At 41.2% G+C, this 16,431-nt stretch overlaps 1 protein-coding gene across 19 annotated transcripts in view; it reads left to right on the forward strand.

Moving 5' to 3' along the window:
* Positions 1 to 16,431, forward strand: part of Liprin-gamma (liprin protein kazrin) — a 239,525-nt gene that overhangs the window by 4,158 nt on the left and 218,936 nt on the right. For all 19 annotated transcript variants that reach the window (XM_076525099.1, XM_033480137.2, XM_033480138.2 and 16 more), the window contains exon 2: positions 5,483 to 5,606. The gene's annotated coding sequence lies outside the window, so the exon portion shown is untranslated. The remainder of the gene's footprint in view (positions 1 to 5,482; positions 5,607 to 16,431) is intronic.

Genomic DNA, 16,431 nt, shown 5'->3' on the forward strand with positions numbered 1-16,431 from the left:
ATATTATTTTGGAAAATTCGGGGCGAGGGGGTCGACGAGTCTAAAATGTATTCCGTAAACAACGGGAAGACTTTTCGGTTTTTTCGTCTTTTTAAATTCTTAAAAAAGAATTTGATTTAATAGATTTGATAGATTTCTCTATTTTTTGTTGTTGTAGGATTTACCAACTTCATCCCCTCGCGATAATATCTCATTATTCAATCATTTATGTCGGTTTAACGATTCTTCGAGTTCTGTACAATCGATTCTATTTTACTGAAATTGTAAGATAATCTCGAAATTATTATAAAACAATTGCTACACGCGTCTGCAGATTTTTCTGAACTGTTCGGCAACTTCGGCAATCTCGGATTTCGAGGAACGTTCTCTCAGATTCTTGGATATTCTTGCTTTCGCGGCTCGATTCTCGATTTTACAGCGCGTTCTCGAAGAAATAGCAACATTTTCGCGCACGGTCGTTTCCTCTGCGATCTGCGATCAAATTGTAATTAAATCGCCGATTAATTTCGACGGTAACGCTCCGCGCGCGCGCGCGTTCAGATTGAATGTTTCAGCAAATGCGAAATATCAATGCAAAGCGGGATTATTATTTAATGCACCTGTTAGCTTCGGAGAAGAGCTCGAGGCCGAAAATATTCGTCTAAATATAGGTCGCGGGACACGGGTCCCTTCCAGGAAACGAGCAAATTTTTCAATAACTCCGCGACGGGGAGAACGCTCGCGATTCCGTCGATGTAATTCTGTGGAAACACCGTTGTCGGTCGAAATTAATTTCAGCCCCGGACTGAGATTCAACTTTATCGATGGGGATTATATTTAGAGAGGTCAGAATGCGCGGCCTGAAAACGCGAGATTTCGTATCGTGTGTGTATTTTTATACGTTCTACACCGGAGTAGACTCATCTCCGCCGTGCCGCGGAGCACATATTAAGTTCCGCTGGAGTTTCTAATATTCTCGGTTCCTGGCTTCTGCCGGTGCCGTCTCTGTCGCGTTAATATGTCCTTTCCTCTTTTCTTGTAAATTTTCTTTTTTTCCGCATATTCAGAACCGTCTCGATACGCGATTCTCGCATACGGAAATTCGGAGCGCAGCCCTTCCGCAGAATATTTTGCATTCGGCTCGCAAAGCGTACGTCCGCCCGGGGATCCAAGAATATTCCGTATTCGTCCGGCATAGAGGATAATCCGTTCTATATTTAAGACAAATTATTCCTTTCTTTCGAGTCGACGGTAAATTCCGTTCCATTGCCGGCCGCGTTTAAGCTTTAAAGGAGACGCGGACGCGTATAACGAGTACCATTTTTCTGTTCCTCTTACGGAATTATTACGGGGAAAGAAGAGAACCGTGCTTCGTTCGTTCGTTCGTATTTCGTACTCGATTTAGGAAGATTAGGTGTTCAGGCAATTTTGTATTCCCTTGACGCTTCGACTATAGCCGTCCAACAGCCTCGACAATTTTATAAAATTCGAGGATTTTATTTAATCACGTTTGAATCGCGAAGGAAGGTTCTACGACGTTTTAGTCGCCTTCTCAATGTTCTTAGGTTTTGTGAATTCTTAATAAAGTTAGAATCGTATTGAAGTTAAAAAAGGAGGAACAATTGATTAGTATTATATTATGCGTATATTATATATTATTAGTATTTTTTTTTTATTATTGTAGAATATATATAGTTAGTTAGGAATATATAGGAATATTAGGAATATTAGGAATATTAGAAATATTAGGAATATTAGGAATATTAGTAATATTAGGAATATTAGGAATATTAGGAATATATATATATATAGTTATTGTAGAATAATATAGAAATAATATTCGCCGAAGGGACATCTGATGTTTGCGTTTCAAGTCGCCTCGAAGTACAGTAATGTCTCTCGAATTGACGCTCAGATTGTCCACAAAAATGGACAATCTGGGAAGAGGGGCTTTGCGAATTCGAGCCTTGCGACTCGTTTTTATAGTTACCGATTGTCAACGATTACAAAAACATGGTGCAAAGCCGGAATAATCGTATCTCCTCTTCCCAAATTGTCCATTTTTCTGCACAATTTAAGCGTCAGTTAGAGAAACATTACTGTACATACCGCGTTGTCGTCGATCGAATACATCTCGGTCGCGAAATACGAAATATCCGCGAATTTTGCCCGACATTTTGCAGCGACAAACGGGTTTCCCCTGGTAATTCGATAGATACGCTCGCGGAAGTTTCTCTCCCGCTCGTTCAAAGGTCCAGGATGCGTTTCGCATTTGTCAGAGATGCCGAGTGGATCCTTTTTTCCTCCTCCGCCCGCCCGTCCGCCCGCCCTCTCGGTCTGCGCGCCTCGTATCCGTTAAACAAAAGGATCCGCGGAATGCGACGTACTTTTCCCGCGGCGCAGATGATCCATTCGAGGTTCAATTGGAATACAAAAGGCACGTTTACGGACAATACCCATCGCCGGGCCTCCGAATGGCTTCCCCCCTTTTGATACGCGACTCGCGACTAAGTACCTAAACTCGCTGTCACTGATATCTTTCTCCGCCGACAATGGATATCCTCTGTTGCCGCTTGAATTACGATGTTGCGAACAGGCGAGCGGAATGTACGTGTATTCCGACGCGGGTTCGAGACGGACACGATTTTTTTTTTTTCATAGCGTTTCTTTCGCCAGCCCGGTCGAATCCGAGTCGCGAAACGAACACGCGGATAAAATAATCGATCGCTCGCCGGCATTATATATACTATATATGTATGTATACATATATACATATGTACGCAAAGATGATATGGTAAAATCGAAGAGCAGGGATTTTTATTTCTTTTAGGCGTCATTTATAATGTATCGATTTTATTTTAGACGCGACGGGGGTTATTTTAGACGCGGTGCGCAAGCATGGATTTTATTTCAGTTTATTTCAGAGGAAATATGAAAGTTTCATTGAAATTATTTTAGCATGCAATGTGAGAGTATGGATTTAGATTGTATTTAAGGTGTGCAATGTAAAGGTAGCGATTTTTATTCAAGCTCCTTTTTAGATGTGAACAAGTGAAATCTCTCAATAAAAATACAAGGTCTGTAGTTCGAGTCAACGTCATTTCAGAGGAAATAGTTTTTTATACTTATTATTATATACATATAATATACTTATTATATTTTATATGTATACTTATATTTTATTTATTATACTTATACTTATACTATTATACTATATAAGTATATTACATATATTTATATCTCATTTATCATACTTATATATACTTTCTACTATATATATCTCTTAGTACTACCTACTTCTTATTATAATATTCGTCGATAAATTCAAATAACGTATTCGCAGCGTGTTCCTCTACCGAAGGATGATTCCTAACGATTCGACTGGTCGAATCGTCGAAATAGACGATCTCAGCCGCGAACACGTCGAAAAACCCGAACGACACCGTTATTGGTGGCGCAGCAAAAATCCGAAGTGCCGTTTTTCGGGGAGCGCGCGATCGTCGTCGCTCCGCCGGGTTTTACGGTCGACGGTATAAATTCTGCGGGACGATTTGCCATTTCGCAGGCACTTGATTCGTCCCCCATTGTCAGGCAAATCAGGTTCCCCGACTTGATTTTTGCCGGGATCCTTTCGCGAACAACAACACGGGCAACTATTTACGGGAACGTCAAAGCGACACTGATATCTCTCTCTCTCTCTCTCTCTCTCTTGGCCAACACAATGGGTAGCCCTCGAAACGGTTTGAATTACAGCATCGCGCAACCGGTTCGAGTGGATAAATGGTACCTGATCCCACTCACGGCTTGGCACGTGATGCAAAGTAGGGTCAAGCAAGCCGGCCCGCGAGTGTGTCCAGACGAAACTAAGGCGCGCTGCTCCCCGCGGGTCGGCGAAGTTTCTAGTGCAACGACCCCTAGGAGACTCCGCTGTAACGATTAGCGCGGACTCGGCGAAATCATTTATTGACAAGCCAGCGGGGTTATACGCGGACGCGGATGCCACCGAACTGGAGCAATTTGCTTTTGCGCTCGGTAAAACGCGCGGATCGTTCGCCGGATCGTTACACGACCGTCCCCCGATCGACTAATGGAAGTCATATTCCTGGCCTCGATTCTCCGTTTCCGTCCACGCCGCAAACTGGGTGCGCGACCGGGATTTTTCTGAAATGGTCACCGCGTTGTTTCCTCGGAATTAGCCGAACGGATCGAACTCGGGACTCGTTAAACTCTTGCCAGTCTCATCTTTGTTTTTCCTTCTTCCTTCCCTCCTCCCTCCGTCCGCGAGCTTTTCTGCTTCGATGCTGATTTTAATTAACGACTAATTAACGTCTTCGGGGCGGGAGCGTGAACGAGCCTTGCGGGTTGATTATTAAATTACAAGGCGAACTGCGATACCTGCTTTGTCCCTTTTTGCATCGGGTTTTCCAATTTTATAGCGTAAAAGCTTCTTACGGTGTTCGCTTTTTATTGTACCTAAGATAAATGGATGTTGAATAAGTATTAAGCGGATTTTTACATGGTCACGCTTTGACTGTTTAAATTATTATCGATTCTTCCCGACGATCGTTGTACATTGTCGACAAGATTTGTGTTATAATTAGCATAAGTATTAAGCGAATGTGGACGATTTTTACAAGGTTACGCTTTGACTGTTTGAATTATTATCGATTTTTTCCGACGATCGTTATATACATTGTCGACAAGATTTATGTTATAATTAGACTGCGGATGAATGTTGATTAATCTGAATTTATTGAAATTATTTAAGAATATTATAGTTGTCTTGCAATCGATGCAGGGGAGTTCGCATTAAAAATCCGCGGTCTAGTTATGGTATTAAAAGCAAGAATTCTCTTATTATATGCTTGATAATATCAACCCTTTGCACTCGAGTCCGAAGCGCCATTAACAATTGTTACGTCGTGTCTGAAAATAATTTTCTTAATCAAATTTGTTTGTATTTAAAGATCTTGTGAAAGCGTAACTGTTGCACGGGTCACGATATTCAATTTCATACGCATAAAATGCACTTTAGGTCATATAAAATGGAAAAACCGTGGGTCAGAAAAGCTATTTCAAATTTTACGTTAATTCTACATCGGGCGCAAAGGGTTAATATATTCTCTTCCCTTCTCTTATTATATTCTCGATAATATCAACCCTCCGCACTCGAATGGCGAGTCCAAAGCGCCATTAAAAATCGTTACGTCGTGTCTGAAAATAATTTTCTTAATCAAATTTGTTTATATTTAAAGACCTTGTGAAAGCGTAACTGTTGGACGGGTCACGATATTCAATTTCATACGCATAAAATGCACTTTAGGTCATATAAAATGGAAAAACCGTGGGTCAGAAAAGCTATTTCAAATTTTTCGTTAATTCTACATCGGATGCAAAGGGTTAATATGTTCTCCCCTCTTCTCTTATTATATTCTCGATAATATTAACCATCTTAGGAAAATGTGTTTCATACGTTTCTCTAATCATTTCACGCATTTTGCAGGTTCAACCGAGAAGGGTCAACGGACAGTGCATGTGTAACACAGTGTCTTATTCCGCGGGTTGTGAACGCAGAGAGATCGCCTGGAATACACGATTCAGCTGCCGCTCCGCGTAATCATATTTCGGTGAGTTTTCAACTACGACGCAGCCGACTTTAATTCAATTGTCTCCGTATATTTAATTGTGCGACGCGACGGTCGACTCGCGGTACAATACGTTCGTCGAACTTATTATCGGACTCGGTAGCACTCCCTCTCTCTCTCTCTTTCTCTCTCTGGAACCGGAAAGATGTGACAATTATGTGCCCGGTGGCTCGACCAGCGAACGGGGAAATTTCGAAATGCGACCAGCATTTCGACGTTCGTCGAAACTTTCGATTCTATTCGTTTATTTATACGCGAACGAGGCGATCGTCGCGGAACGGAAATCGTATCGTCGAGAATATTATCCGCGGCCGGCGTTGTAAATTATTGCGCGCGATCGTTCCTCCGCGGAGAAGCGCCACGCCTCAATTTTCTATACACAACTACACTCCGCTCGGAACAGCACCCCGGAGAGCAACAATAAACGCCGAAGATACGTGCGAAAAATCGCGAACCGCCTTCGACGGCGACGTTCTAATCATTCCGAAACACGTCGCCGCGCGAAGACGCGTTAACGCGGCGGGGGCGAAAAAAAGAAGATAAAACAGACGAAGAATCCGACGTCCAGTATCCCGTTCGGTATCCTAATTTCTGTCCGTTGAAAGGCGACGGGGGTGGGGGATTAATCAATCTTGGGATCAGGATTTTTCTGCAGATTCGCGGTGAGACCGCAAGGCTAGTATTACCTGTACGACGCGGCATGAAATGTCTTCCGGTAATATCACGTTTCGAACTCGCGTTTCCATAGTAATTGCGTACTCGTGCCTGCAGTGCCGAACGCATTAAATCGTGATTCTCTTTCTCTTATTACCGGGCATGTATCACGGAGCCACGAGCGACGAGCAAAACGCGACGGTGTCATTGTTCGTAGTCCGGTTTTTCGCGCTAGATTTTTCTACCGCGTCGCCGCCGCGCCGCATCGCGTCCCGCTATCTTTCCGGATTATTATTTCCGACCGAACGTGACCGAACACGGATCCAATACCATTGTACAACGTCTACGTACGCCTAACCGTTATTGTCCATTTAGAATAGGCGCGCGGTGTTCGAACGATTTCGGGGAGAGTCGTCGTCGATCATTTGTTGTACCGGTTTGTTACATTTTGTTGTTGATTTATTTTATAAGATGTTGCACAATAATGGTTTTTGTATGAAAAAGCAAATTTCGGCGACTCTGAAGAGGTGTTTAAAAGTGATTTTCATGGAGCAATTGAGTCTTTTCTGGGAACCTTTCTGTCGAGACTTTTGTGGGAACATTCAACGAGTCGGACGATTTTTGTTCATTGCACGTTTTCGTTCAGTCTTTCATTTCCTAGATTTTGATAATCGAAGGGGATTCGATTTTATTTCGGTCTGGAAGTAATGAATTTATGAAATTGATGAGATTTATGAAATTTATGAAATTTATGAAATTGATGAGATTTATGAGATTTATGAAGATAAAGTTCAACGTGTTCCATTATGTTAATGGAAAGTTGAATTTCATATGCGACGTTTAATCCCGTTGCACTGATTTCCGCCAGATCGGAACTCAATTAACATAACAGAAAGTTCGTTATAACAATGTCCTAACGATGAATAATTATTATGCCACATCAACGAAGCTTGATTTCTAAATGTGGTTATTAATCCGTGACATAAATATAAAACGAAGAAATGCAAACATTGAAATTCTTCGATCACTTCTACCGTTCTACAGGGTGTCCCATAACAATGTCAAGGGAAAATGCAATCAAGGAATCGCCCCTTATGCTATTCTATTCCCAATATGCGCGAGATCCAGCCAGTAATTTCTATCAGAAACGCATCAAATCCGCGATCGAGTAATCGACGCGACGATAAGACGAGAGATTGTTAAACGAGCGAACACTCGTTCGCGGAAACCGGTGAACGAAGGGACACGAATTTCCGCGAACTATAGCGAAGCCGGTAGAAACACGTATCATTTCAAGGTTTAGCATGACCGCCCACGGTAGGATTTTTCCGAGCCGGCATGATAATCCCGGCCACGACGGGACAACAGCCGATAAACTAGAGAGGATTCTGTTTCGAAAGAGCTCCGGTGTGTATTAGGGCTCGGGGTAAAAACGATCGTAAGCATATAGCAGGTCGGTTTCTGCCGTCCTCCGTGGGCCGAGGCCGAAGAGCAGACGCGGAATTTGTGGCCCCGGCCTCGGCGAAACACCGAGGAGAGGAGATCCTCGAAGATTCCAGGAGTCCCTTGGCAGCCGGCTCCGCGGGGTATTAGAACGATAATATCCCCCATAAACCGCGTTCCCGTATAGAGAGAAATGGTAACCGCGACGTAAACTTACAACGACAAGTCACGCGACGTTCGCACCGCCCGGCGAACTTTCGTTTTTCTTTCGTTCGCCGGCCGGGCGAACGTTCTCCTCTCTTTTCCGCGATTTTTAATCGCGTGATCCTTCGCGGCCCGCGCTCCCGTATCGGCCTCTATAATTTTTCACTTACGGTTTCAGCCGGGGCTCGGCCGCGGACAGCGGCGCCTACGTTTTCCCATATTGTTACGTTATCGCCGGATCTTCGTGGAAACTCGCATTTTTATGGGCCGCTTTATCGAAATCCCCGATACCGATTTATTCCGGGCCGGGGAAAATGGCGAAACGATGTTCACCGATTTTTACGGTGCACGGCACACGGTTTTTCATCGACCGTCTTCCGGAACGGTGCCGAAATTATTTATCGGGAGAACCGGGGAACGCTGATTTAGATTTCGAACGGTATCGGAATGCTGTTTTTTTTAAAACGCTGGAACCAGCGTTCCAAACCAGTCGAAATGTATTATACAATGGTTTCTGATCTTTTCTTCTTTGTTTCCCGACGTTTTGAAAGCGTTTCTTTAGGGGAAATTGTTTAGATAATCTGAGGCATCGAAGCGTATGTTTTCATGGAAATGATACGAAGTTTAATTTGACCTAATCTTGTCATTACTATAGAGCAATATATTGCATTACTATTGTAGAGCAATATATTGCATTACTATTGTAGAGCAATATTATTGCATTACTATTGTAGAGCAATATATTGCATTACTATTGTACAGCAATATATTGCATTACTATTGTAGAACAATATATTGCATTACTATTGTACAGCAATATATTGCATTACTATTGTAGAGCAATATTATTGCATTACTATTGTAGAGCAATATATTGCATTACTATTGTACAGCAATATATTGCATTACTATTGTAGAGCAATATTATTGCATTACTATTGTAGAGCAATATTATTGCATTACTATTTTAGAGCAATATATTGCATTACTATTGTACAGCAATATATTGCATTACTATTGTAGAGCAATATTATTGCATTACTATTGTAGAGCAATATTATTGCATTACTATTGTAGAGCAATATTATTGCATTACTATTGTAGAGCAATATATTGCATTACTATTGTACAGCAATATATTGCATTATATATATATATATATATATATATATATATATATATATATATTTATATATATATTGCATTCTATAGAGCAATATATTGCAATATACGCCAATCGTGTTTAAGACTCGTTCTAGTGTTAATCGAGGAGACTGCGCCGATTCAAGCGATACCTCTGAAAATACCTGTTTTTTAGAATTTTCCTCACTTTTTTCCTCATTTTTCTGCTTAAACAAGCGAATGTAAATATCTCGTGTTTCTCGCGAATAAAAGCAACGAATCCGCAGAGGTGCTTTGGACGCTGTTATATTTAGCACTTTATCAACGCTTTGTTATTGAAAGTGGCAGATTTCGGAAATACAAGGGAGCAATTTTGTTACATATTGTTCACGAAAAATCTCACGATCGACGAACAATGTTGAATTCTCCTCCGTTCGTGTTTTTATTAAACGATCTCTGAAAATTCGGGTTTATACAGAAGATTTACGGTGCATTTATTTCTGTCGCGTGCAATTTGTGCTCGACGCAATCATTTCGAACACTATTTCCAACAAATTTCTCGTCCGATTCCTATGCATTTATTTGTTGCAATATCGGTGACATGTTTTTTCCTACTTTCTGCACGAGAAATCTTGCGTACTAGAATCAATGTTTCTTGCAATATCCATGAACGAAAATCCATTAACGCTAAAGCTGCCGAGCCTTCAAAATAGCTAATTATATAAATACACTAAAAAAGAGAAAAAATACCATAAAATAATAAATATAACTATATGAAAATATAAATATAAAATAACCGATAACAACGAAAAGACCGTAACATTATTTTCCCGAATTTTACCGAAGAAACATACAGAAAAATAAAGTAAAAATAGAACGAAAATAAAAAACAAAACAAAGATAGTCCGTTAAAAATAGAACTTTGCACAAGAGAAATTTCCAATAAAATTTTCGTCGAGTCCGTCGAACATCCTCGAATGACCCGGAACGAGGACGCATGACCCCGGTGAAAGAAAAACCCGGCAACATTATATAAATAAATATCGCGTTAGAGTCCTCGACGACGACGGAGGATGATCGAAACGTAGAAGTCGATAACGATGTAACGAAAGAGGTTCGATAACCTTTTTTACCGCGAAGTAGCTGACTGAAATCTTTGTGGCCGTACGAAACGGTGTGAAATGGCGCGCGTAAAGGGGGGCCGGGGTTGCCGCGTTTTCTCGAAGCCGCGATAAACACTTGAGATTCGACACATCCGGATCTTGGTCGCAATTGAACGAATGGCGTCATTCATTCGTTCGCGCGAGTAGGGGACTCTCGCGTCCACGTATGTGGAACGCGCTCACGCACACACGCGCGCGCGCGCGAATCGCATACGGGCCTCTCGGTTCTTCGCCCAGCGGTTCCCCCGGTTCCCCTACCCCTCTTCCTCGTTCGGGCCGCTCTTCCTCGTTTTTCCGTCCCGCTCGCCCCATCGAGCGGTCCCACATATTATGCAGCGTCGGCCGATCCGATACGCCGTTGTTTAATATGTGGGCCACTTCAGTGCGTGGTTCCTCTATGCGTGGATCACACGGTTGCCCGTCTTCGAGACGGGTCGAGAAGCTTTTTCCCGGATCGATCGTCATGTCACTGTTCAGACGCGCGTTGTCCTGCTGTTGGATACTCTGCCGACTCTACACGAACGTGATTCGACTCAGTGAGTGATTATGCGAGTGTTGTCCGTTTCTTCTTGTCTCTCTCTCTCTCTCTCTCTCTCTCTCTCTCTCTCTCTCTCTCTCTCTCTCTCTCTCTCTCTCTCTGTCTCTTGCGCGAAAGATCGCGCGGATTTACGCGCTCCTTGCGTCGGTTTCGGCCGATCGAGGGACTTTTCGGGCCTTCTTTGTCGATCGATCGCGGACAATTAAACGTTCTTAAATTTTCGTCGACGCGTTCGCTACGATCTTTGAGACGCTGTTCTTCGATACGGCCGAGACGCTAAACAATTCGCGAAATTTTATTGGGATTAAGTTTCCGGTGTTTCGATTTTTTTTGGCTACGCTGTCCCGGAGTTGCGGGATTTTTCGAGTCGTCGTTCGACAGCGGACGCGTTAACCCTTCGCTTTATGAGTGAACTGCAGATTTTTCTGCGAAATAAAAATTGTCTGTGCAAGAAACAGGGTAAGGTAAATAGAAAGATTTTTCTTTCTTAAATCATGTTAGTGTAGCGATTTTATTTTTGTATTTATTTTTATATTTATTTTTATATTTCTGCTATATTCAGTTACAACTACTCATTTTCGTCGTTCGTTCGACAGCGAACGCGTTAACCCTTGAATAGAAAGATTTTTCTTTCTTAAATCATGTTAGTATAGCGATTTTATTTTTGTGTTTATTTTTATATTTATTTTTATATTTATTTTTACATTTCTGCTATATTCAGTTACAACTAACCATTTTTTCCATAAATCCGGAAAATCTGCAATCTATTTATAACATTCACTCGTGATGGACGGTTCAGATAGAATCATATGGGGGGAGGGGGGCGCGTACGAGTGGGTTAAACTCGTAATGGCGGAAGTCGCGTTTTCCTCGTCGCGTGAAATGTAAGTCGTCGACCATCATATAAGAGTGTTCGCTGGCACGTGAACATTGTTCACTGACGAAATTTATCCGGAAAATATTTGACAGCTAAGTTAATTAACAGTAACTCGTTTTTCCAACATTTTGCTTCATTTCGGAGATTCGATTTCCACGAGGAATCTAATCTAACGCGACGATCGCTTTTGTATTAGGTGTTGTACCGGAAAGTTCTGTCCGATAGTGTCACTCTTCAAGTTTCAATCCATATGCACATGTTGATTCGAGACATATATGACTATCTCTCTTTATCATCGCATTTACACACATGTACTCTCCCAAATAAACTGAAACAAAGATGTCTCGTGTCATTATTAAGCGAGACGCGATCGTGAAAACATGGCTACCGATGACATTGCCAGACCACATGCTGCTTCGGCGACTCGTCGGAAAATCGCAGAGCTAGGCTGGGAAATTCTGTCGCATCCACCATACTCCCCGGACCTAGCACCCTCCGATTATCGCTTGTTTCTCTCTTTGCAAAACTTTGTACAGGAAAAAGAAATTCAAAACTGAAGCTGATGTCAACCAAGCACTAGTCGAGTTCTTCGCCTCTAAAAATAAATCATTCTTTAACACGTTCCGTGCCGAGCTTTTTTTACTCGAATCTTCACACTTTGATATTTTACTAAAACTTGATGTATTACGTGCAATTATTAATTCTCGTACACATAACAACGTAACAAAAACTTATCAACGCCCATTCTTGCGGTGGAAATTGATTCTTCGGTTCTAAATTTCTTGTAAACAATTTGTTCAGTTCACTGAGTAAACATGCAAGCGTGTACCATCGATGGTACACGTGGCACGGAACGTGTTAAAAATGGCATTTACAAGTTGCCATCACGCCGGCAAGAAGTCGTAAGTAACGATGGAAAGTATATTCTACGATAAATATCATTAAATGTATGAGAATTGTGTTATATTTCAATTAAAAAACGGACAGAACTTTCCGATAGACCTAATACATTTGCGTCTGAAAAAAAAGAACTGGCAATGTTACTTTACGATAACATAACACAGCGTGACAATGAAAACGACGGCAAAGTAATTACAAATTAGCACAGACCGAACCGTCTCGAGCGTTACTCGAACAATTGTCCGCCATTCCGGCGGAGCATCGCAAGCGCGAAGCAATTAGAAACCGCGGACGAAATCGCGACGTTTCCCGGAAACGCGGATCCGCGTTAATTAAAACGAAAATATTTGAAGCCGAAGCGCGCGTACGTCGTCGATCGAACGAACGAGGCGACAAGGGCCTCCGATACAGAGATCCAATTAGATCATCGAGGTGTGTACGTTCCGCGCGAGGAATTAGCGGGGCTCGTCGCGAATCCGATGATCCGTCGGCGACGAATTGTCTGAATTGTCGGCAATGAAAGGTTTCCGGCGCGGCGCAGGCAACGGCTCGTGCAACGGCCCAAGAATTTTTCGCGGTTTCGCGTTGCAACGTTCCTTCGGCCGCGCCGCGCCGTTCAATTCTTACGGCTGCGGGCCGTTGGGGCGGCTCTCTCTCTCTCTCTCTCTCTCTCTCTCTCTCTCTCTCTCTCTCTCTCTCTCTCTCTCTCTCTCTCTCTCTCGCCGGGAAACGGCGGGCGTAACTTTTGTAATCATCGCGGAAAGTTGAACCGCGGGGTGGCCCCGGGAACGGAATAGTTGCCGGTAATAAACATTTGCGGCCCCGCAGTTGTACGAACAAGCGAAGTTTCGGCAGACTCCGGCGGACTTCCCGGCGGGACTGCTTTGCTCCTCGTCAAACGGCTGTTGTAGCATCGTGCTCGCGGAAAACTGCAGCGATCGTTCTTCCGTTTTTTGCTCCTTTAAGCTGTTAATATTATTAGAACGAGGATTTTCAAATCGATTTCCGCGGCGCGTTCCGAATCGAACGTGTATAATCCTTCGAGGATTGTTTCTGGATCGAAGATAATAATGTACGTCGTTCTAAAAGAAATTGGAATCAACCCTTTGAAGTACTTCGACTCGTGATGAATATTTCTAGTATTAGCTTATTAACTAGGGATGTTATTCTGTCCTTTAAAATTGAGATAAAATTCTGAAATTCTAAGATTCTAAGATTCTAAGATTCTAAGATTCTAAGATTCTAAGATTCTAAGATTCTAAGATTCTAAAATTCTAAGATTCTAAGATTCTAAGATTCTAAAATTCTAAGATTCTAAGATTCTAAGATTCTAAGATTCTAAAATTCTAAAATTCTAAGATTCTAAAATTCTAAGATTCTAAGATTCTAAGATTCTAAGATTCTAAACTTCTAAGATTCTAAGATTCTAAAATTCTAAAATTCTAGAATTCTAAGATTCTAAGATCCTAAATTCTAAGATTCTAAGATTCTAAGATTCTAAGATCCTAAATTCTAAGATTTTAAGTTTTTAAGATTCTAAGATTCTAAAATTCTGAAGTTCTAAAATTCTAAAGTTCCAAAATTCTAAAATTCTAAAATTTTAATTCCTGTCATCAATATTTAAGCATTCAATTTCTTAGGCACATTTTTTTAGGCAAACGATGAACATCAATTTTCTTTTCCCTTCTACTAAATCATTGCAGTCGAAAAATTACTAATCGCAGTAATTGTGAAGAAAATGGTACGTCAAGAGGTATAGGAACATCTTTTCTTTATCAACTAGAAAATTTCTCGTTCGTACACGATTTTCTATCTTATAGAAGATGATCAATTTAATAGTTTTGCAGACGATTTTTATCTCGCGCAAACGATCCGTGATCTATTCGTAATTAACCCGCGGAACGATAGTTAAGATAAAAATTAATAACAGGAACTTGTGAATAAGAAAATTAGTGTACGCGTTGCTTTCGAGATCGCTTGTCCGTTTCAACGTTATAATAATATAATAATACTACTACTACTAATAATAATATATAATATAATAATGCAATCAGGTTAAAACACAGAAACAAAACGAAACGAAATAACAGAGAGGAGTCGGGCAAGAAGCGGTGAGAAAATATGTTCGAATAGCAGATCGGGGGGGACGGAGATTTAATTTGCGCGGATGAAATGAATTCGTCGGTATATAATGGTACCGTTTTCAATTTAGGCGGGTGGTTAAGCGTGTCCCCGTCTAAACAAGCCAGCGGTACCGTGTTGCTTCTATTTTATTCGATGCAAAACAAAGCAGCGGCCAGTGATTTCATTATCGTGCGGACTTTAACGGGTTACCGCAGAACGAGCGGCTATCTATTACCTCGCGGCGCACGATGATGAGCGTTAAGGTAGAGTTTCAGCGGAACTGCGATCTCTCTCTCTGTATGCACTCGCTGTACGCGTAACGCGTGCACATGTGCACATGTGCACACGGCCAAGTACAATGGTAACGGAGTATGTAAAATTAGTTTCCCCGAGAGTGACGAACGTACTGGAATCTGGAACTCCGTGTCGCCATTGTTGTTTCTAAAATGGATTATGGAATTAGAGACCTGGGAATCGAGAAACTCATCTCCTCTCTCTCTCTCTCTCTCCCTCTCTCTCTATTTTTCCCTCTCTATTTCTCTCTCTCTCTATTTCTCTCTATTTTTCTCTTTCTATTTCTCTCTCTATTTCTCTCCCTCTATTTTTCTCTCTCCCTCTTTCTCTCTCTCCCTCTCTCTCTCTCTCTATATATATATATATATATATTTTTCTCTATCTCTATTTCCCTCTCTATTTTTCTCTCTCTTTCTCTCTCTATTTATATATAATCTATAATATATAATATATATCTATTATCTATCTATATATTATGTAGATTATATTTATAATCTATAATATATATTACATAGATTATATCTATAATCTATAATGTATATCTATTATCTATCTATAAATTATATATTAAGGATTGTATATAAACAGAGAATAAATAGAATAAATTGAGAATAAATAAATACAGAGAAAAATAGAGAGGGAGAGAGAGGGAGAAAGAGGGAGAGAAATAGAGAAGGAAAGATACAGAGATATATCTATGTATCTATCTGTCAATCTATCTATCTCCATGTATCTCGTTATAAATAATTGACGATTTAATTACATGGAACGAGCGATACGGGGCGGAACAGTCTGAGAGCAGTTGGGAACGTTAGGGGAAACTGACGCGAGCAAATTATGAATCCGTACGAGGCACGCTGAGAGTCCAAGATCGTGAATCCTCACAAATTCAATGATAGCAATGAACTTTAATTCGATGAAAGATACGGTTCTATCGAGCTCTTAGACCAGAAGTATTGTTGTCGCGAGGTTGGCGGATTTCACCAAAATCGGAGAAAAAAACATATGTGAAAGATCGGAAAGTAATTAGGAAAATATCGGAAAGAAATCGGAAGAAAATCAGAAAAAGATCAGGAAAAGATCAGGAGAAATCAGAGAAAAACATATGTGAAAAATGAGAAAGAAATTAGGGAAATATCAGAAAGAAATCCGAAGAAAATCAGAAGAAAATCAGAAAAAGATCAGGAAAAATCAGAGAAAAACACATGCGAAAAATCAGAAAGAAATTAGGGAAATATCAGAAAGAAATCAGAAGAAAATCAGAAAAAGATCAGAGAAAAACATATGCGAAAAATCAGAAAAAAATCTGGATGAGTCCGAAGGACGGTTCAGTTCCCTCGTTTGCACTCGTTGGTCAGAATTCCGGCGATCCTGGTCGCGGGGCTACGGGAAGGTCCATGCGGCGATCCGAATAGTGGAAAAGTGAAGGTTGCGTCCCGCGGAGTTAGGGGTTCGAAAATCACGGGTGTCATTGAGGCCTGTAGTTAT

Source organism: Megalopta genalis, chromosome 11 (genome assembly GCF_051020955.1).
Source record: "Megalopta genalis isolate 19385.01 chromosome 11, iyMegGena1_principal, whole genome shotgun sequence".
Lineage (NCBI taxonomy): Eukaryota > Metazoa > Arthropoda > Insecta > Hymenoptera > Halictidae > Megalopta > Megalopta genalis.